This window comes from Dermacentor andersoni, chromosome 10 (genome assembly GCF_023375885.2).
Source record: "Dermacentor andersoni chromosome 10, qqDerAnde1_hic_scaffold, whole genome shotgun sequence".
NCBI lineage: Eukaryota > Metazoa > Arthropoda > Arachnida > Ixodida > Ixodidae > Dermacentor > Dermacentor andersoni.
In genome coordinates, this window is record NC_092823.1 from 31082392 (window position 1) to 31101470 (window position 19079).

At 47.1% G+C, this 19079-nt stretch overlaps 1 long non-coding RNA gene across 1 annotated transcript; it reads left to right on the plus strand.

Moving 5' to 3' along the window:
- On the plus strand, positions 1-4067 carry LOC140213717 (uncharacterized). Its single transcript, XR_011890611.1, has 3 exons — positions 1-367; positions 1138-1224; positions 3873-4067. It is a non-coding gene; the product is annotated as an uncharacterized lncRNA (long non-coding RNA).
- The last annotated feature ends 15012 nt before the right edge of the window (positions 4068-19079 follow it).

The following is a 19079-nucleotide window of genomic DNA, read 5'->3' on the forward strand; positions in this document are numbered from 1 at the left end:
GTTTACGAGTCGGTCGGGTGTGCGAGCTGCAATGATGTGCTTGTTTGATCGTGTGTTTTTGTGTTTGCTGTAACGAAATGTGACTTAGTTCGCGTGCGCATAAGTGCCACAGACAGCTTGTGTCTCGCTGCAAACTCGCCGTGTGCGTGGCGCGCCAGCCAAATGTGTACCAACGATGTTCATGCCGTGGAGTGCGTTCCCTTTGTCTCTGGTTGTCGTGAAAAGTTGAGTGGACGTCGCGAAGAATTAATGCGTGTTGTTAGCGTGCCACTGCTCGTCCACTATGCACCGGCATGTTTGCTGGAAGTAACATCGAAGCACCGGCAACTTGGAGGGCGCTTTTCGACCGCGTCGTGCCATTCAAAAGGTGAGTAACCGTGCTTGCTAACTACACACGTGTTGTGCGTGCTTCTCGTGTGGGCATAGGGTGCCTTGCAAACGTAGGAAAGAGAACTCCCACAACAACAGTGAAACCTATGCCGATGCTTGCTGGGTGTCAGAGTTTAGTTGCGCGAATTTATTGCCATAATGCAGAATTGAAAATCTTGATAAGCGTTTTCTTCTGATGAGAAAGATTACGTTCGGAAATAATCGTGTTCATCATGCGCGCTTGTGCGTGAGCTCCCGCTTTTCTGCTGAAGTCGCATGATAACGACTCATCTACCTCTTGACCGATTCTTACTGCTACGACGTTTCCTCGCTTATAAATGATTCGACGTTGTAGATAATCTCTGCTTACAAGGTTTTCGATTTACGAGCAGTATTAGGAAAAAAAAATGTAAGCAATCACAGCGTGCTACTGGTACAGGTTTGTTTTGAAGGGGTGTTGCCATAACTTTGACGTAAGTAAACATTACAAGGGATAGTTACTTAAAGTCATGAAAGAAACTCTAGAATTGTTATGTATACAAACATTCATGTAATGCGCTGCTGCTGCTGCGTGTGAAATTTTGCCTTGTTGAAGGGGTCCCTGTTATCGTGACATTCATCAGTGACTTCGACTTTGTGCTCTGTTGCCACCCTGCACCAGTGCAGGCATTGTTTTCGTGACTGTTTTTACATGCTCCTTGCATGTGTTCACGATGTGATAGTCTTATTGTGCCACAGCTGTAAGTTAACACAGAATTCTCTTTGTAGTGGTGAAGCCGTGACCCACAACAGTGTCCACATAACCCGTGGCAATGGCTGCAGCAGCACGGCGTGTAATCTGGATGGACATGTCAGGTATGATTTAAGTGTACGTGTTCACAAAAGTAGCATCTCGGTATCATTAGTGGATAAGTATATCGACATATTACTTGATGCATCTTGCTAAATAGGCTAAATATTTGTGCAACTTTATTCCACTTGCTGCTTATTTGTGTTTGTAGACATTATGCACACGTTATCTTGTTCTGTTAAAACTACACCTCGCATGTCCTGACGTTTAGTATTTTTCTCGCATCAATTGCTTGGCTGCAAGTCCATTTTATTTTTGCCTATTAGACAGTATGTTTCTTCTTTATTTTGGTTTTATTTGTTTGGAACTGTTTCTTATGCTGTAGCATATATTTCCCTGTTTTCCTTTCTGCTTATGATACACACATGTGCTGTTTTTGTCCATGTAAGAATTCGAAGTGCAGTGTGCCATATATGTCATAGGTCTAAGCACACAGTGTGCATACCATTGTTTAACATTGATGTTTACAATTATGTCTGTCTTGTTCTCAGAATAACTGTCACTGCAAATACACATTTGATGAACTCGAATTTCTTGAAATGAAATAGGAAGGCCAGTATTCATTGTGCTGCAGTTACTTAAGTAGTGAGGTGTTTTCTGGTAAGCTTTCTATTTTTTCTCTCACTTTCGTCGTATTCTTTTCTTTGCAAGCTGCCCCTATTCATGCTGGTAGGCATTGTAGCAGTTGTGTCTACTGCAGCAATGCCACAGCTAGTTTGCACACACTCCAGGATGCCAACAGATACCCATCACTGTTTTTGTGCATTTCTGAGAACCAGCTGTGTCCACTCGGTGAAACTTGTAGTGTCCATTTGAATTTGCCAATCAGTTCATGTAACTTTTCAGGACAAAACTTACGCAGCGAGGGAAGGGAGACTATGCAACATGACCTTGGCTAACAACTGACTGTTTAAGTTGTTGGAAGGACTAACAAAAATAGCACTGGATGTGCACTTGTGTTGTGCACCAGTTAATTTGAGAGGGATGGCAGAAGTTATAATACAAAGCCATAAAATCATGATAAATGGTTTGCATAAAAAGAAGTAAGTAAATAGGCACAGACTAATTTCTATCCTTTGTAATCTACAAAGTATGCCCTTCTTCATGCATTGATAATGGGGGCTGGCTCACACTTATTGTTATTTATGTGGTGTGCCTGACTGATTTCTCTTGCCAATTTTCAGCCATGGGTGAAAACAGATAAACAATCCTAATCCGGCCTGAAGCCCCATTGCGGATGTATGTGGCCAAGTAGGACGAGCATACTGGTCTTTTGAGCAAAATATGTTGATCTCATAGGTACATATTTAGGCACCAGCCAGTCTGCGCTATGTACATTTGACCACCTGTGAAAGGAATGCAGTACAGTGTCTCTGACACGCACTGGACAAATTTGGTGCTACCTTTAACCAAGCAAGCCTCGCTTGCCTCCTTGCCTTTCTCGATTCAATTTTCAATTCAATCAGTTCATGTAACTTTTCAGGACAAAATTTGCGCAGCGAGGGAAGGGAGACCATACAACATGACTGTTGTGCATATGCTGCCTAATTTATTTTTGCTGGAAATATATGTGCATTGCAGTCCACAAGTGAATTGACAAAGGCACCTAGGCATTGGAGGCTTGCTTAGTTAAAGATACCCAAAATTTGTCTCGTATCTTTCAGAGTTAATGTAGGCTATTCTTTTGATCACATGCATATTTGGTCCAATGTACATCGGGCACGCTGACTAGCCAGTGCCTCAGCATGCGCCTAGGAGAGCACCATAATTCACTCAAAGAACCAGTGTGCTCGTCCCATTTGACCATGCATTGACATGACAAGCTGTGCACTGGATTTAGATTGTTTATCTGTTTCGTTCGCCTATGGCAACCGATTGATACAACAAAATCAGTGAGGAATAGCACATCCAAAAATGGGACGTGTGTCAGTCAACGCTCATGATTGCATGACAAAGAGGAATACTCTCTAATGACGTGGGATAGCAACCACCATGCTTAATTATTAAATTATTTTTATGCAAGCTTGTTTATCATGCTTCTACGCATTTGTTTTACAACTTGTGCCCTCCCTCTGAAAGCAGTGCTCGGGTGTAAATGATAAAAAAACCCAGACATGGTGTGGTGTATTTCTTCAATGGGATATATGCCGTCATTCAGGAGGCCAACACATGCATGACATAGTAGGCCTGGAATATGTGAGAACTGTGACCGTAGCTGATGCAAATATTCTGTAACGACTGGCACTTGGATGTCTCTGGGATGCATTGGGTTGCCCGTACACAAACACTCCTACGCTCATTTCCATGCCAAGTAATTAGTGAGATTTTGTCATTCACGCTGGTAATCCACAGACACTGCTGTCCTTTGTCAAGTGGAAACCGATATAGCCGAAGTTGTTCACGACATGTACACATGCCACAGCTGATCCATGTTGCACATTTGTACAGCCAAGAGCAATTCCTGCTTACTGTAGTTACTGCTGCACCCAAAGGCCACGCAGTGGTTCCTCAACTTTGTGTGAACCGACACCACATAAATTTTTCGCAGAACTAGCTATAACATCTCCAGATCGTTCTGCAGCAAGTGATACAGCGTGTATTTCTGTGGTTGATTGCCAAGTTTTGTTAATTTTCTGTCCTTTCTACCATGCAGGGTACACGTGCACTTACTTCAAGATGACGACACTCCACCTCAAGAACAGCCTCTCCTCAATGATAAGTAGCGAGATTAAATGAAAGGAAGATATCACATCTGTAACCAGACTGATAGTGTGTTTTCCTTTCATTTAACCTCCTTCTGCATTTAAGGAAGCATTGATATGCCCAATAAATGTATTTGTTAAATTTCTTTCGTTGAGTAATGTCTTACATGCAGCATATGTAGGGCCCATGTAGATGTCAAAAGTGCTGCATCTTCGCTAGACATACATACATGCATACAGGCTGCATATCATCATCATCATCATCAGCCTGGTTACGGCCACTGCATGGCAAAGGCCTCTCCCATACTTCTCCAACAACCCCGGTCATGTACTAATTGCGGCCATGCCGTCCCTGCAAACTTCTTAATCTCATCCGCCCACCTAACTTTCTGCCGCCCCCTGCTACGCTTCCCTTCCCTTGGGATCCAGTCCGTAACCCTTAATGACCATCGGTTATCTTCCCTCCTCATTACATGTCCTGCCCATGCCCATTTCTTTTTCTTGATTTCAACTAAGATGTCATTAACTCGCGTTTGTTCCCTCAACCAATCTGCTCTTTTCTTATCCCTTAACGTTACACCTATCATTCTTCTTTCCATAGCTCGTTGCGTCGTCCTCAATTTGAGTAGAACCCTTTTCGTAAGCCTCCAGGTTTCTGCCCCGTAGGTGAGTACTGGTAAGACACAGCTATTATACACTTTTCTCTTGAGGGATAATGGCAACCTGCTGTTCATGATCTGAGAATGCCTGCCAAACGCACCCCAGCCCATTCTTATTCTTCTGATTATTTCCGTCTCATGATCCGGATCCGCCGTCACTACCTGCCCTAAGTAGATGTATTCCCTTACGACTTCCAGTGCCTCGCTGCCTATTGTAAATTGCTGTTCTCTTCCGAGACTGTTAAACATTACTTTAGTTTTCTGCAGATTAATTTTTAGACCCACTCTTCTGCTTTGCCTCTCCAGGTCAGTGAGCATGCATTGCAATTGGTCCCCTGAGTTACTAAGCAAGGCAATATCATCAGCGAATCGCAAGTTACTAAGGTATTCTCCATTAATTTTTATCCCCAATTCTTCCCAATCCAGGTCTCTGAATACCTCCTGTAAACACGCTGTGAATAGCATTGGAGAGATCGTATCTCCCTGCCTGACGCCTTTCTTTATTGGGATTTTGTTGCTTTCTTTATGGAGGACTACGGTGGCTGTGGAGCCGCTATAGATATTTTTCAGTATTTTTACATACGGCTCGTCTACACCCTGATTCCTTAATGCCTCCATGACTGCTGAGGTTTCGACAGAATCAAACGCTTTCTCATAATCAATGAAAGCTATATATAAGGGTTGGTTATATTCCGCACATTTCTCTATCACCTGATTGATAGTGTGAATATGATCTATTGTTGAGTAGCCTTTACGGAATCCTGCCTGGTCCTTTGCTTGACAGAAGTCTAAGGTGTTCCTGATTCTATTTGCGATTACCTTAGTAAATATTTTGTAGGCAACGGACAGTAAGCTGATCGGTCTATAATTTTTCAAGTCTTTGGCGTCCCCTTTCTTATGGATTAGGATTATGTTAGCGTTCTTCCAAGATTCCGGTACGCTCGACGTCATGAGGCATTGCGTATACAGGGTGGCCAGCTTCTCTAGAACAATCTGCCCACCATCCTTCAACAAATCTGCTGTTACCTGATCCTCCCCAGCTGCCTTCCCCCTTTGCATTTCTCCCAAGGCTTTCTTTACTTCTTCCGGCGTTACCTGCATATATGCATATATGTAGGTAGGCTGCATATATGTAGCACCAAAGACAGTCACGCACAGGTAACAGCTTTAAATAAGGTCGGACTGCCATTGGGACACATGAGGAAATGTTGCCACACGTGGTGGCCAATTTTGTTATAGCAGTAATATGAGCACCAGCAGTCTAATGTATAAGCTCATTAGAGATTCGTTAGGAAGACGTGAGAAAGTCGCAAGAAAACTGCTTTGGAGCGCACATTAGGAAGACATTTCATGCTCACAAGAAAAACACTCGTCAAGAGTTCTACAGAAACACGGTGGCCAATATGTTTTAGAATGACATTAGGAATACATCAGAAAATTCCAAAGAAACTCATCAGAAAGTCTAATGGCTGTGATGTCAAAACTCGCCAGACTTTCATGTGAAACTCATCTCATATTTTCATAAGGGTAATGACTGTAGTGCTGTCTGCTCCGAGATTGTACAGCGAGGCTTGGTGCTTTACTAAGCCACCAACACCATCGCAAGCGTTTTTTCCATGTGCTGTGGCCGAAAAAAGCCACTTTGTTGAAGCGTGCTCCTTCTGTGACAGCTGCTAAAGCTGATACTTGTTTTTGAAATGGCTACTGGCGCCGTCAGACACGTATGTAGCATGTTTGCAAAGCTGAAGTTCTTCCTTCATGCACTCATAGATTTTTTCCAGCGCAAAGCAGGCGTGCGCAGCATCATGACATACGTCATCACTGAGAACCGCAAAACATTGAGTCGATCCGCTACTCGTGACGACACACGTAAATAGCGAGACCTGTTTTTTTGTACCAATGGTATGATTGTACGTCGTTCGGTACAACAGCTGTCCAATTCTCTGCAAAGTCAAAGACACGGGATCCGTGCTGTTGATTCCGTTTGGCGTCGTGTATTGCTGATGCTTGAATGCCCTAATATAATCATGGTGATCCACTTGACAAGCCATGCACCAAGCTCCTGGAGAAAGGTAGTAGCCTGTGCTGTCTTTTTGACGAGGTCGCCATTTTCCCACACCGCATTGTTTACCTCTGTCTCTTCAGGGATTCCCAAAGTTGTAGTAGTAAAAGCATCCTTATATGCACAATAATCACAATCGCCCAGGAAAGAATCGGTCGTGGGCGAGGTGTAAAGACATAGTTCTTTGAGGTGGGTAATTGTGTAGGCCCCTTCAATGAGCTCTTCTAGCGCAGAAACACACTGTGTGGCGTTGGCGCAATACATGCAAAGGTACACTTCTTGTTGTGGAGCAAGAAGAACCCATTTCGGCCGGAGAGAATAAAGCTTTGAGAGCCCAATAGATGTATCCGGATTGGCTTCCTTAAAGAGACCATATGTCTCCCGTACCGCGCGGGTCATGAATCTCTTGGCAGCATACTGTTTGTTTACATCAATCGAAACAGATACTACGTCCTTTTTTGTTGGGACTCTGCCGAGCACATCCATGCTCGTCTTTGGTATAATATTCCACAGTGGTCTAAACGTCTGTTGGCTTCAACCGTGTTCTCTCAGGTGCGTCTGGTGCTGACCACATTCCACGTTTCTCGCGCCAACATCGGGATTTGTATGTCATGTAGGCTGACAAATTTGGAATGAGAGCTTGAACCTTTCGGCGCTCCAGCTGGCTACGCAGTAGAGTCAACAAGCGCATTCGCTTTTGGTACGAAGAGCACATGTCATAGGTTTCTATAAATTTGGCGAACCATTCGGTGCACATGCCGCATTTGGTACCTGAGGGGTCCAAATGGCGCTTGCAATATACGAAGTAAGATTTCGACCTTCAGTGCCACCGAGTTGAATTTGCTTTAGCACCGGGCGAAAGTTCCTTCGTCGCGAATCCAACTGCTGCTGATGAACGTGAGGCAAAGTTTCAAGTGGCACTTCTTTCTACCTCCCAGTTCGTCTTTTTCCCGTAAGAATTCATCGCCGCCCGTGGATTCACTTCCCATTCTTCTACCCTCTACGAAATCGATCAAAAGAGATGATTTTTACAGCAGCCGCATCTGGAAGAGAACTAAATATGGGCGCCAATGATGGCCGAGGAGAGGCATGACTCCACGAATTTATGTCGGAAATTCAGACATTTTAGAACGGCGTGGTTGAAACAATTATAGTTTACCAAAACTGTCCTTACGTCGCAATTAGGGCAAAGTTTGGGCAAGTCAGAGCCTTATGCACGCTTTTTTTACCCCGATGTCCCCTTTTCCTCAGCACCTTGCTGCATTCTGGCAAAGCTCTCATTTCTACCACCTGTATTGTGATTACAAACAAAATAATGCAACATGTTTTTTAATATTCTTTTTCACGTGCCTGTGAATAGTTGTTTACGAAATTTTGAGAAAAATTTACGCTGGGGTTTTTCTTATTTTCATATTTAAATAGCGTTCATTTTTGTCAGGTTCTACTGCCGGCCGTGGCATACGCTTCACCCGTGTGGTGGAGCGCGAAACCCGACTGCAGGCTCCGGGCGCGGCTCAATACGGTGCAGCGGACGCTGCTACTGACGCTTACAGGCGCCTATCGCACCACGCGCACGGAGGCGCTACAGGTGCTTCTCGACCAGCCGCCACTTGATTTAGAACTTGACCGCCTCAACGCGGAATTTGACCTGTTTCAAAGGCGGCGCACGGTCACTTACGGCGGCCATACTTATACACCAGCAGATGTGTTGTATATCCGCACGAGTGCTGGCGAGACCACCCGTCGGAGGCGCGGGGCTTCCACTTCGTGCGCCTACACGAGAGCGAGGCGCCCGGGGCTTCCACTCGCCCGGGAACGCACGTTTTCACGGACGGGTCCTTCACCACTAGATCGGCCGGGGCTGCGGTCGTGGTTTTGACACCACGTGACAAAATACTCGCCGTGCTGCGGTACCGCCTGAGCGTGGCGTCGAGTGCGTATTGTCGCGGGTGCACATGTCGCGGGTGTACCGCCCCAGTAAACTTTATTTCTGTTGGCCTCTAGTCAAGTCAAGTCAAGTCAGTTTTATTTACATCATTATGATGTGGGTAGGCTCAGGCAAAAAGCGAACGATTTTCGCTTGAGGAAGCCCGAGCCCCCCTACATCGCGTACAGCAAGGTCAAGTTTGAAAAAAAAGTACAAAATCCACACACACTACATAACAGAATATAATACAAGAAATTCAGAACAGTCGATATAAACTCTCGGTACATGGTCATTAATACACAATGCATAGGTGCTCACAGAGATGAAAATGTCCTTCCTATCACACTTTAACGCAAAGGGAATATAGCGGAACAATTCAGAAAAATTGTTATTAGTGAAATTCAGAACAAACGATATGAACTCGTCGTACATGGTCATTAATACACAATGCATAGGTGTTAACAGAGATGCAAATGTCATTCGTGTCAGATTTTAATGCAAAGGGAATACAGCGGCTTACAAAAAATGATTTCTTAGAGTTTGTGCGCTAGATGTTTCAAGAGAAAAACGTTCAAATATGAATTTATTTAGTAACCTTGGAACTGCATGACGCATCATCTGTCGACGATGTTCTGTACGGCAAAAGGGAATGATCCAACGTTCGTGTTTTCGAAACGAGTATGGCGTTGAGTTTGCTTCGAGGGATGACAATGCTATCAAGAAGTTGTCATTGTGAAAAATTGATTTTTTATATCTTACGGCTAAGAAAAATTCGTATAGCTTATGAACGGGTATGATTTTGAATCGCTTAAACAATTCTTCGGTGTGTGCGAGGTAGTCAACATTTGCTATGTAACGTACTGCTTTCTTTTGCAGCATGTGTATTTTGTGCAGGTTAGTTTGAGTAGTAGTAGTTAACAGTAGTTAACATATGACATGAATAATGTGTTGTATATTATTAATTTAATCGATACAGGTAGATAGGAGCGAAATTTCGCGAGCATTCCGACGCATTTTGATAAATTGGTTAAAGTGAAGCTAATATGAGGGTCCCAGCTCATGTTCTTGTTAAAGAAAATTCCTAGTGTTTTTACTGTGTCTACTACCTCTATAATAGAATTGTCTATTTTCAGCCTAATGTCTGATGTAACGATGCTCTGCCGGTAATGAAAAAGTACCGCTTTTGTTTTCTTACTATTTATTATCAGGTAATTTGCTGCGCTCCATGATTTCAACTTTTCTAATACGCTGTTTATGCTTGAAATGAGCAATGGAATGTTATTACCCCTAAACAAGAGACTCGTATCGTCTGCATACAGAAGATATTTTGGAAGGATGCTGATATCTGTTATGTCGTTAATGTATATAATAAACAGTAGCGGTCCTAAGATACTTCCTTGTGGAACTCCAGTGGTTATTGGTTGAAGGGTTGAAACATGCTGATCTATTGTTACACATTGATAGCGATGCTGTAGGTAGGACTTTAGTAGACAAGCTGCAGTGCCACGGATTCCATATCTTTCTAGCTTAGTGAGTAGTATTTGATGGTTTAGGCGATCAAAAGCCTTCGAGAAATCCACAAAAACACCTATGCATATCTCCCTGTTTTCAAGTGCCTCGAGGATTATCTCTTTTTGCATTAGTAAGGCTGTTTCAGTGGACCTGTTTGGGCGGAAACCATGTTGTGACGGATTAATGAGGTTAAGCTTGTTGCAAAAGTTCATGAGTCTTTTATGAATTACTCTTTCTAGGCCCTTAGAAAAAATCGGTAGAATAGAAATAGGTCGATAGTTGGACATATCGTTTTTATCGCCACTCTTGAAAAGTACAATTACATTGGAGATTTGCATTAATTTGGGGAAGCAACCTGTTGATAACGCCAGATTTTATATATATAAGTCAGTAGGGGGGCAATAACATTCAGCACATATTTGACTGGAATAATTTGTATGCCATCAATATCGCGTGATTTGCTATTTTTCAACGAGTTGAAGATATTACATACCTCGCGTTCATCTGTAGGATCAAAATAAATGCTGCGGTTATTCCTAGGAATAATGCTGCTCAGAGATTGAGGGTTTTGAGAACTGCTGACAACATCTTTAAAAAATTTGTTAAATTCTTCGGCAAGCTCTGTGCCATGTATGCGGCGGCCCTGAAAAACGAGATCTTTGATAACTGGCGACGATGGGGTTCTGTTTAGCAACTTGTTTAGTTTTTTCCACACGTCTGCACTATCCTTACAGAATTCCTGTTGGAACTGATGCTGCAGGAAGCGCCGCTTTTCATTTCTCATGAAGGAATTCAGCTTATTTCTATATTGCTTAAATGTTTTCAAATCTAAAAGTGACTTCGTTTTGACAAACTTTTTATATAATCTACCCTTCTTTTTTATTCGTTTTAAACACTCACGGCTGATCCAGGGCTTTCGGTTGTTATGATGTGGCTTTAAAATAATTTCTCTAAATTGTTCACAGTAAATGCGCTTAAAAATGGATATGAATGTTTCATATGCCTCATCTGCAGTGTCACAATGGAATACACCATCCCAGTTTTCATTCACAAGACTCGAGTAGAAAGATTCCAAAGTTACAGGGGTGATGTTCTGGATATTTACTGTCATCGAAGTTTGCGCATGCGTTCTTTTATCTTCACATTCAACAAAAAGGCATATCGGAAAGTGGTCGCTTATGCCATTACATACAACTCCTGATATTACATTTTTCACATCAATGTTGGTGATAAAAAGGTCTATCAAAGTCTCTGTGTACATTGTAACACGTGTTGCAGTTTTAGTAGTGATAGCATGACCATTTGCTTCTACTGCCAAAAGAAAGGTCTCTTGCGCAGGGCAAGATTTTAGCACATCAATGTTGAAATCACCCGCAAGTAGTAATTCCAATTTATTTACATTCACGTAGTTGAATAGCAATTCAATGTGGGAAATGAATTGATTGAATTGACCGTTTGGCGGTCGGTAAATCACACAGTAGATGTATTTTCTCGATTTCAAGCATAGGCATTCAAAATCTTCAGTCAATAGAGACAGTTCAGGAATTATTTCACATTCTAGATTATTTTTGATGAGGATTTCAATTCCACCACCTTGTTTATTAGGTCTGTTTAGGAAGAAACTATTATATCCATCACGCCTGTAAACCTCTGTATCCGATGAATACCACGTTTCAGTCAACATTATTACATCGAAGTCAAAAACAAATTCATTTAGAAGAATAGAAAGCTCGTCTTCTTTATGCCTCGCTGATCTAATATTCAGATGAAAAGAGCTCAAGCCGATTTTCCTCGATGTATTGAATGTGGTGTTTATGTCGTGCAGAGACTGAGCCATTTTACAGGCGAGATGCAAAATATAAAAAAGTGAAGACACTTAAACCATTTTTTCCACGTCTTGAGCATTGCGAAGGTACAGAATCGATGACGATTCATCCTTCCGTGCAAGAACCCTACCATTGCTTGTCCAGACAAATTTCCACCCTTTTGCTTTCTTCTGTTCAATGGGCGTCTTGCGCTGGAGTTTGAGGTGTAGTAGCGGCGCCTGGTGGCGGCGCGGGAAACGACATTTGGGTCGTACCAGCTTGGGTCGTATTAAGCCCTGGCTGTGGCGAAGCACGTTTCTAGGCCGAGTTTTGCGTCGATTCGCACTTTTTTCTGCCCTGTTGCGAGTGCGAAAAGGCTCGTCACTTCTCACAGACCATGCCGACCACGCTGCGAGCTCGCCGCAGCCTATAGTTTAACGAAAACGGACTCTCCGTGTGCCGTAATGCTGGGAGCAGAAGAAATCGGTGACGCCTATCCGGAGAGACCTAGCCCAGCCTCGAAAAGGCGTCACCGTCATTACTTCTGCGTCGTGGGCTGCCATGAACAAGAAGGCCTGAATCCCAACATCAGATTCTACCGTTTTCCTTCAAGGGCTCACGAAGCGGAGCGACGGGCGCGCTGCATAGTTGCAGTTCGTCGCGCTGAGTAAGCGAAACTTCGCGCCGTGTTGACTGCTTCGACTGTCTTGAAGCTTGCTTGATTATCTGCGTTCTAAATTTCGGTCTTTTGCACCTACAGTCCCGACAGCAGACCGACATAGCAGCAGGCATGGCTGGTAATTCACGATTCGAGACCCGGCCACAGCGATTAGTTAACAATTCGACCGGTGCGAAGTGGTGAAGTGACCAGGTGTGTGCAAATGACCACAAATGGTCGGGTTGATTCGGTGACAATTCACTACTCCACTACGAGCAGCACAAGTTAGAGAGTTAAATGTGCTCATACTTGACCTCAAGCCAGCATGTTGAGGCAGCGCAGCAAGGTAGTATTCATTACAGCAGATCGATGTTCGAGCGCTGTCATTAAAAGCTGCATCAAGCGAGCTGCGCAAGAGCTCGCGCTGCAGCGCGATTCGCACGTACGTGCGAGCTCATATGCATTGCATCAGTTATTACCATTTACTAAAAGGGACAGATGGCCACTACTACAACGCACGCCTAACTACTTGTTTAGCGGCATGCAGTCAACAAAGATTGCAGGAGGCCCGCCGTTTCGCGGCATGTCGAAAGACCGCTGCCGTCGCGGCGCGTACGATCGTGCGCTCGAGCAGTTCGTACATCGCGACGCGATGTACGAACTCGAGCAGTTCCGTACACATGATGTCTGCTTATCGCTGCTGTGGATTCATTTATAGCAAGCATTTCATCGCGTTTGTGTGCCTGAATCTAGCAGCGTGCAAACCTTACCTGAAGTTCCACTTCGTACGCGACTCGCTTCACTTGCGATTGACACCGCGCTAAAACTTCGCCGCTTGATTCTTGAACGGCGTACATGTATTCGGCACTGCATAATTTCTTGCCTTTACGCAGCGTGCCACCCCTGAAAAAATATTCGGCGCCCGATATTTGCTGCAGGCCGTGATACAACACAACCGAAAGTGGCAGGTCCACATTGTAAACGTGCTTTCCGAAGCAGACGACCGAGCTTGGTACGACCCATTTTTGGACAGAGGGCGCTTTTTATCACCTTTTTCGCAGCGCCCCCTGGGCAATGCAAGAGCCCCATAGCCATGCCAAGTACTCGTTTTAGTGCTGGGCAAAGGTGTTCGTTGATGAACAGGGGCGAGTTTGGTGAAAAACCCAGGTCCTCAGTTGATAGGCGCATTTTACGTGCTTTTTGGAGCACAGCGTCTCGCTTGGGACGGCTTTTGAATTGTACAACGATATTCGGTACAGTGTTGGGTTTTTTTGCAGGGACGCGATGACAAATTTCAATGTCGCTTTTCGCAATAGGCTCATTTAAAGCCTCCCCTATTTTATCAAGAGCATCAGGAAGGTTTTCATCTTCAGAGAAAGGGATCCCTTTAATCTCAAGGTTCCGATTCCTTGAATACTGCTCCGAGAAAGTCACTCGATCCTCGAGCTGTAAAACTTGCGTTCTGAGCGCTTGGCATTCTTCTAATAACTTTTCATTAGCCACTTGGAGCTCTTTGTTTACTTTTGCCAGCTCATCACGTTCTTTCTTTCTGTCCTCGAATTCTTTATTGAAGAATTCGAGACTTGCCTTGACTTCCCTCAGGTCTTTTCTTAGATCCCGTTCAAGTTTAGCTTGAAATTCGCGCATTTCCTTCCTAAGTTCAGCAGATTCACTCATCTCAAATGCAACAAAAGAGCGCACACAAGCAACGGCGTTCGCAGCAGTTTGGGCAGAAAGGACAGAAATGGCACTTCACTGTATGGAAAACGTTCTAACCTGCAATGATAGCGGACAAGATTTAGATGGTCTCGTCAGGCTGCCCTTGCCGCTGCCAAGTGATTCCTCGGTGAAAGCACGGCCCTTTTTGTAGCAGGCGCTTCCTTGGTGGACGTGACGTCACCAGCGTACTGTCGTCGTCACGCTGCCTGCCTTCCTCGCCGACGGTTGCTTCCAACACCGATGAATACCGGCCGCGCACTTGATGCTGCAATGATAGCGGACAAGATTTAGATGGTCTCGTCAGGCTGCCCTTGCCGCTGCCAAGTGATTCCTCGGTGAAAGCACGGCCCTTTTTGTAGCAGGCGCTTCCCTGGTGGCCGTGACGTCACCAGCGTACTGTCGTCGTCACGCTGCCTGCCTTCCTCGCCGACGGTTGCTTCCAACACCGATGAATACCGGCCGCGCACTTGATGCTGCAATGATAGCGGACAAGATTTAGATGGTCTCGTCAGGCTGCCCTTGCCGCTGCCAAGTCAAGTGAGCCATATACGGTGAACTGGACGTGGCAGCGCTTTTGATGCCTTAGTCCGGTCACGCACTTTAATAAAACGCAATACAAAAATCATTTTCGGAACCCGTCCGCGCGTTTACCTCAGCCACTTCAAAGAAGAAAAACATTCAGCACTGAAGTTTCCCCCGTGTTTGTTGGCTTGACCTTGCCCTGGCGCTATCGTGTTATCATGTGGCGGGTGCACCGCCCCAGTAAACTTTTTCTGTTGGCTTTTATTGAGCCATATACGGTGAACTGGACATGGCAGCGCTTTTGACGCCTTAGTCCGGTCACGTATCTAATAAAACGCCATACAAAAATCCTTTTTGGAAGCGTCCTCGCGTTTACCTCTGCCCCTTGAAACAAGAACAATATCTAGGACTGAATTTTCCGCCTTGTTATTGCGCTGAGCTTGCCCTGGCGCTATCGAGTTATGTGGCGGGTGTACCGCCCCAGTATACTTTATTTCTCTTGGCCTCTAGTGAGCCATATACGCGGAACGGGACGCTGCAGCGCTCTTCACACCTTTGTCCGCCCACGCACTTTAATACAATGCCATCAAAAAATCCTTTTCGGAACGCGTCCTCGCGTTTGCCTCTGCCCCTTCAAACAAGAAAATATACAGGACTGAATTTTCCGCCTTGTTATTGCGCGGAGCTTGCCCTGGCGCTATCGTGTTATCATGCGGCGGGTGTACCGCCCCAGTAGACTTTATTTCTGTTGGCCTCTAGTGAGCCATATACGGTGAACTGCACGTGGCAGCGCTTTTGACTCCTTAGTCCGGTCACGCACTCTAATAAAACGCCATACAAAAATACTTTTTGGAAGCGTCCTCGCGTTTACCTCTGCCCCTTCAAACAAGAAAAGTATCTGGGACTGAATTTTCCACCTTGTTATTGCGCTGAGCTGGCCCTGGCGCTATCGAGTTATGTGGCGGGTGTATACCGCCCCGGCCGACTGCTTCCCTGCTTATTCCCGAAAGCAAAAACAAAAATAAATGGTGGAGAGAACCTGTACCTGCAGGAATGCATACCAGGTTTAAAGCCAATTGAAGATAAATGAATAGGGGTTTTTAAGTAATACCCAAGGCGCATATTTTTGTGAAGAAAAGCGAATTGGAAAAATAAAAGTGTGGGCAAAGGTAACGCGTTTGTCTCCTAAGGCGTCTCAGCGAGCTCAGAGGCCCTCGCGTCGGGCCTTTTAATGATTATGAAAGAAAGAGGCAGAGACGAGGTGGCATTGACATGCCGTAAAGGAAATGTGAAAAGATCCCCCTTTCCCCAACGAAATAGAATGAAATGGACAAAATAAAAAGGAAGGAGAAAAGGGGGAAGGAAAGTACAGTCAGTATTGGAGAACACAGTCATGAAAAGAAAAGAAAGACGGAGGAAAGAAAGAAGAAAGCGAAAAGAGGACATAGCACATAAGCGGCAGGCGTCACTGGGAACAAGTGCCGTAACCAGTCTCGCTCGGTGCCACGGGTCGGCGCTCATGTCCCACAGCAGCCACAGTCTTTACACACGTTCAAGATCCACTGAAGGACATAACGCGTGCGCGGCTCTCCCGTAAGGCACCCGACAAGCAGACGCGAGCTAACGGAAAGTGAAAGGAAATGAAATAAAAGAAAGAGAAGCGGAAGGAGAGATTAAAAATAAATGTCACGGTCTACACTGTGTCCTTCTGACATCAAGCGCTTCGGGTAGACGAACGTCATCTCGACTTAATGGGCGGCCGCAGGATGCACGACCGGGGGGAGCCGGCTTTGTGGCGCTTGATGTCATCACACAGCGCGTGCAGCGCCATCACCGCGCACCTGCCGTGGGTGAAGCCGTACTGGTGGGGATGCGTGTGACCGCGCGAGGAGGCGAAATAATACAGCCGGCCCTGTAACAGCCTCTCGAGCACCTTCCCCAGGATGGAGGTCATGCAGATCGGCCGGTACGAGCTCGGCGAATCCACCGGCTTGCCGGGCTTTTGGATAAAGACCAATCTGCCCCTCCTCCAAGTCCTGGGGAAGTATCCCAACCGCAGTGCCGCGTTCATCACCATGCACACGAATTTCGGGTGCGCGGCGAATAATTCGCTGACTACCTCGGTCGTGAGACCGTCCGGACCAGGAGCGGAGCTGCGCGGCATTCTACTGAGCACCGCCTGAATTTCGCCCAGCGAAAACGGCCTCTCCCTCTCCGCCGTGGCGTACGGCCGGCCAACCGCCGCGCGGATCTCGGCGTGCGCGGGCGCGTCCGTCTCGGGCCTGTCGCGCGCGAAAAGATGGTGAAGCAACAGCGACGCCGACTCGAGGACGCTCGCCGTCCGGCCGCCATCCTGCCTCGTCAGCGGAGGCAGCATGACATGCGACCGGGCGGCCCCGAAAGCCAACCGGAAGGGGGCCTGAAAGAGCGACCGCCGGCTGCACCGGTTGCAGACCTCCTTGTCTGCCTCCTCCTTAACGCGCGCCACCGCTCTGCGGTATTCCGCCAGCGCCCGGCCGTACTCGCTGCGAAAGAGGGCCCGCAGCTGGTCGCAGCGACACCGCTGAAAACGGCGCCGCATCGCGTTAACCGCCCTGCGTCGGCCGTCCAGCTCGGGCGTCCACCAAGATTTACCACCCGCTCCCCTCCGCTCGCGCGCCGGCCGAAGTTGCTTGACGCGCTCGCGATCGATAACAGTGTAAAACTTCGCGAGGACCGCGTCCAGGGCGGCCGGCGAGGCGACGTCCGCGCCTCCCGCGCTCGCGAACCATCGCGAGCTGCGAACCGCCTCCAACCACTTACGCCTACCGTAGTTGGTGAGGCGCCGGCCAGTCGCGCACGCGCCAGTGTGGACGGCGATGTCCAAGCGGCGGTGCTCCGACAGCGTCTCCTGTTCGGAAACGCGCCACGTGCAGCCCCGCCGTACGAGCGTCGGCGACGCGAGGGTTACGTCAATCCAACTGTCGACGTATTTGGTGTGGCGTGTGTACCGCCCCAGTAAACTTTTTTTTCTGTTGGCCTCTGGTGAGCCATTTACAGTGAACTGGACGCGACAGCGCTCTTGACACTTTCGTACGGTCACACACTCTAATAAGACGCCATACAAAAATCCTTTTTGGAACTCGTCCTCACGTTTACCTCTGCCCCTTCAAACAAGAAAAATACCCAGGGCTAAAGTTTCCGCCATCTTTGTTGCGCTGAGCTTGCCCTGGCGCTATCGAGTTATCATGTGGCGTGTGTACCGCCCCGGCCGACTACTTCCCCGTTTATTCCTGAAATCAAAGGCAAAAATAAAGGGTGGGGAGAACCTGTCCCTGCAAAAGCATACCAGGTTTAAAGCCAATTAAAAATAAATGAATAGGGGTTGTGAAATATGACCCAAAGCGCATATTTTTATGGAGAAAAGCCAATTGGAAAAATAAAATTGTGGGCTAACGGTAACGCATACGTGTCCCAAGGTGTCTCAGCGAGGGCAGAAGCCCCCGCGCCGGGCATTTAATAAACGTGATTGATGAGGCGGAGTCGTGGTGGCATGGGCATGCTATAAATGAGGTAAACGAGCAAAATGAAGGTAAAAGAAAGTAAAAGAAAATAAAGGTAAAAGGATGAATGCAAATACAGTCTATATACAGAAAGTCCGTCGATTGGCTCCGGCCGCGGTCGGGCACACCTTCGCGGCCCCCGAGAGGGCGCGCGTGACCCGGCGGCCCGGCACTTTCGATGCCGGGTGCCAGGAACACCCCCGGCGCCGTTGTCCCTCGCCCATGCGGCGCTCCGCCGCACCTGCAGGTGGATCCGGTCCGCCGGTCGACGGGGGCTGCGCGGAATTCGGGGGTGTTTCCCGGCATCACGCACGACTCGGGGTGAACGCCCCAACGGCCGGGTACGTCCCCTCGCAGACCGGGGCCTTCCGGACGACGCCTTCGCCACGCGGAAGCGACGGTTCGGGTCCGCCCTTTGGCAGAGCCGCCGCAGGTCCCAGGGGACGCGTCCTGGCGTCGCGCACGTACGGGGCCTGGCGTCGACGCTCGCGAGTCCTGAGCTTCCGAGTCACACCTACTAGCTGCGACTCGTCCGGCCACATCTCAGGAGTCTTCGGGGGCGCCTCCCGGCGCGAACAGTAAAGGCAAAAGAAAAATAAAAAAGACAGGAAAGGAAAACGACAGGTGAAAAGAAAGAGGGGTCGGGTCACACAACGACGTGGTCAGCGACAGTTCCGGACGCTGCCGGACACGCCGTCGAGGCACCCGAGAGGGCGCGCGTCTCACGGCGGCCCGGCGCTTCCGCTGCCGAG